The sequence below is a fragment of the Bactrocera tryoni genome, chromosome 4 (genome assembly GCF_016617805.1).
Source record: "Bactrocera tryoni isolate S06 chromosome 4, CSIRO_BtryS06_freeze2, whole genome shotgun sequence".
Taxonomy (NCBI): domain Eukaryota; kingdom Metazoa; phylum Arthropoda; class Insecta; order Diptera; family Tephritidae; genus Bactrocera; species Bactrocera tryoni.
Genome location: NC_052502.1, coordinates 50,522,950 through 50,527,228, shown reverse-complemented (window position 1 = coordinate 50,527,228; position 4,279 = coordinate 50,522,950). Strand labels below are relative to the sequence as shown.

Sequence of the window (4,279 nt, the reverse complement as noted above, 5' to 3'; positions counted from 1 at the left end):
GGGCGCTCGCGTATATTTATATTCTCAAAATGAATGTATACAATAAAGACACAGATCTAAGTAGGCTCTCATTAAAAATAAAAATTTGCAAAACTTCTGTTAATGTTATTTATCCTCTAAAATATGAAAAAAGTTTATACAAACAATTATCCCGGACTCTATTGACTTTCAAAATAGGCCACCACCAGAATGCCACTGCTTAACCCAATTTTCCAGACTCTCGTTATAACCGCCGACTTTGTCGCGATTATTTCAACTACCGGTTAGAACGGTTATTCACAAAATTTTTCGATGTCGAATTCATAAAACCGACCTATTTTCGAGGTCGTTTTTGCAAAAGGTTTCAAGACGTTTGGTTCAATTCTGGTATTCACCTAAATGTGTTGACTAGATTCATACAACTAAGCTGGGATGAGATGGAGAAATACATATATCGTTTTGTTTAATTTTTCAAATAGTTTTTCTATTTTTCTACTCTTGCAACATGTTGCTACAGAATATAATAATTTTGTTCAACTGATGGTTGTATGTGTCAACTTAACCTAAAACTAATCGAGATGGATATAGGATATCGCACTGAAACTTCATTGAAGGGTACCCTGCCAAAAAAGAAAGGATTGGTTCAGATAGGCGTAATCGGATCTCTGTTACGCCGATCCCAATAAGTTCAATGTATATATGTACATATATAACCATTATATCTACACCCCCCAAATATATACGCAGAGCAAATCTTTTCAACCCTTACGATAGTGCGAAATAGGTGAAATCGAGTGATACCCACGCCACCTCTTTTGTAAAAAAACTACTAATTTTGTAATAAATCAATCATCAGAGACGTTATCTTTTGCATCCAGAATTGTACAAGAGGGTTCTATAAGCGCCGATACCAAACTTGGAAAACGTGCGTGGCACCGCCCACTTTCAGGTGAAACCACTTATCACGGGACCTGCCCGACGGATTTCAACTAAATTCGATATTTAACATGCTCTTAATATTTCAATGTTACAATAGATTATATCGGCCTACAATCACGCCTATAACACAATTCTAAATTACAAAGAAACAAATAATGCAGCAATGAATATTTTACCCTACTTTACGGGGCATTACATGGATGAAATTGTGTAAAAACTTGTTCTAGAACCCAGATGACTAAAAATCTTATGCACCTGAAGGTATTTCAGTCACACCCAAACTTAGCCTTTCCTTATTTGTTTAATTTAGTCGTTCAGCAATAAAAAAAGCGCCAAATAAAATAAAACTGAAATATTAATAATGGTGAAACAAAAAAATCACCGACAAAACTCACCGAAATTATTTCTTTTTAATAAAAGTATATCCACATACAGAAACACAAGTTCACAGCTAAAATTATGCTTAAAAATAAAACGTTATATAATTGAATCACTACGACAACCGAAATTATGTTAAAGAAATTTCTGTTAATGACGGCAGTTCTAAATAAAATTTGTTACTTTTATATTTTATACTGGCATTTGTAGAGTTTGTAGAGAAACGAAAATGGATGTTAAAGTGAGGGCATTAATTCTAATACCTTAAAGAAGTGGTCAAGGCGTTGGCAGTTAAAAGCCTTCCAGATTTAGACAACGAAGTTGCAAAATGTTTTATGAAAAACCCCCTATTCATGAACTATATGAGGAATGGCTCTGGGAAACTGGTTTCTATAGAAAGGGAATCTGGTTTCTATAGAAAGAAAGAAATTTAAAAGAAATTGCTCATTTTAAACTATACACATATTTTACGAACAATGTCAAAGTCTCCAAACGCAAATGAAAATCTGCGGTCCGTTTTAGAACGAAAGATTTGAAAATTTAAGATCTGAACCCAAGTCAATTAGAAACAAGCCCAGCTAATAGGCTACTATACGAAAAATTGGTGGAGTCCATGTCGAAACATCAAAAAATTTGTGGCTTAAAGCGCTTTGTATATTTGTAAGTATTTTGTGATATATTACATAGGAGTTTTGGGTACCACAACAGTCCAGCGTTCTAAGTCTTCCAAGTGAGATCTTTGTTAAAGTCGACACCTTAACCTAACCTAACTAATGATTTCTGTCAAAGACAGTTCAGAGCATTCCACAAAGTATTATTTAACCCAAAATTTTAATTATGTTAAAAAAAAAGCATAATTTTCGCTGTGAATTGAATTTTCTATTTTAATAACGAACTTTATTTTTGTTGTTAATTAACAAATTAGCTATCACATCTGAGCTTTTGGAGCATAAATTGAAACAATAGAATGTTACGATAGACTTTTATCAAATATTATTAAAAAGTCCGTATACTATGTACACTAGATAAAAAAAATTGGTTGACATACTACACATTTAAGGTTATAAAATTGTAGCCGTTTCATAACTACGAAATTTTTTTCTAAAAACTATTTAGTAAAAAACACAACTTTCATCCGTGACAATGTACCACCCATTACTGAGTGCAACATTGCCGTGACCAGGATTCGAACCTGGGTTACTACGGCCACAACGTAGGGTCCTAACCACTAGACGATCACGGCTACTGGAAGCTTGCAGCTGCAACTATTTGTAACTGAATAAGCCAAAACAAAATTCAAAAATAATAAGGCCACTCTGTAGTAACACATACATATATACTATGTAGGCATGTTTGTGCGCTGGCCGAAGAGTTTGTAAGAATGAACCACACCCAAGGTGGTAGCAGTGGCCGATAGACGCAACAGTGAATGGCCCAAGGCAAGTAATTGGCATGAAAAAGCAATAGTAACAGTAACCAATGTGGAATGTGAAAAGCTAATAATAATGGTAACACTAAATGGGTTGAAAAGAAAAGTAAAAAAATGCCGTTCGTTTAAAAAGCCATAAGTATAATGACTGCACAAAAATTAACTGAATTCGGCTAATGTATGTATGTATGAATACATATGTATGTACTACAAGACTACCTTGAGAAGCTGATTAAACTCTTTTTAATTCTATTAAAAACATTTTTTGAACTTATTTTCAACACCTACTGTGACATTTCGAAAAAAAATTATTCTTGTTATCTAGTCTTAAATGAATATTTAGAGAGGTCAATAGTGAATATAGGCAAATACAAAAATTTTGTGTAAAATCGAACTTTTTAAAATACGCTGTCATTCAGAAGATTGTAGTAGTACGAACCCTTCGTTTATTGTAGGGAAAATATTTTTTTAGTCAAGAACTTTTGTAAGTATGTTTCATCTACGAATAAGGTCGCAGTTACCGCAACAGAGAAAGATTTGTTTTTAGCGCTAAAAGATTCGCGGGCAAATAAAAAAATATTTAGTTTTCTTCCAAATATTCCTTGTTTAATCTAAAAAAATACATTTACAAGTTCACGCAAGTGAGGAAAATTCTCTGATCGATATTCACTTGGGAGTGGCCAGAAACGATTCTTTTACATATGGCTCAAGCAGCTCACTACTTCCGGTCTTTGACCAAGTATCCTCTGGGTAACCTAAGAACATTCGTTTGAAGGCGAGCGAAAGTGTGAAGGCGAAACATCCTCTACACAGGGTTGTGCGCTGAGTTTGGGACACGCCACATAAAAAACACCCCCATGAAAAGAAGCAACAAGCCTCGGATAAGTGACCCCCCTTTTGATGAGGACCATGGCAAACGAAATAAGGACTACGAATTGAGTGCATGCATCTGGAATGTCCGGTCCCTTAATTGGGAAGGTGCCGCTGCCCAGCTGGTTGATGTCCTCGTTAGAGTGAAGGCTGACATCACCGCCGTCCAAGAAATGCGATGGATGGGACAAGAACAGAGGCAAGTAGGTCCTTGTGGCCTTTGTTGTGGGATTCGTGGTGGGAGAGAGACTCCGACGCCGAGTACTTTCATTCACTGCGGTGAATGAACGTCTAGCCACAATCCGCATCAAAGCGAAGTTCTTCAACTTGCGCCCACGCCCCGACGGAAAAGAAGGACGATGTGACCAAAGATGCCTTCTATGAGCGCTTGGAGCGCGCCTATCACAGCTGCCCCGACACAATATGTAGATAGTTTCGTGTTCTAGTCACCGATGCCCAGAGCATACATAAATTATGGAGGGAACACTTCTCCAGCCTGCTGAATGGCAGTGAACGCACAACGCCAGGAGAAGGCGAACCCAATGCCCGACCATGAAGAAGTTCGAATAGCAATTACCCGTCTGAAGAACAACAAGGCGGCGGGGGCACGATGGATTAACGGCCGAGCTATTCAAACACGGCGGCGAAGAACTGATAAGGAGCATGCATCAGTTTCCTTGCAAA

At 36.9% G+C, this 4,279-nt stretch overlaps 1 non-coding gene across 1 annotated transcript; it reads right to left on the bottom strand.

Moving 5' to 3' along the window:
- Positions 1-2,467: 2,467 nt before the first annotated feature.
- On the bottom strand, positions 2,468-2,539 carry Trnah-gug. Its single transcript has one exon. It is a non-coding gene; the product is annotated as a tRNA-His (tRNA).
- Positions 2,540-4,279: the final 1,740 nt, after the last annotated feature.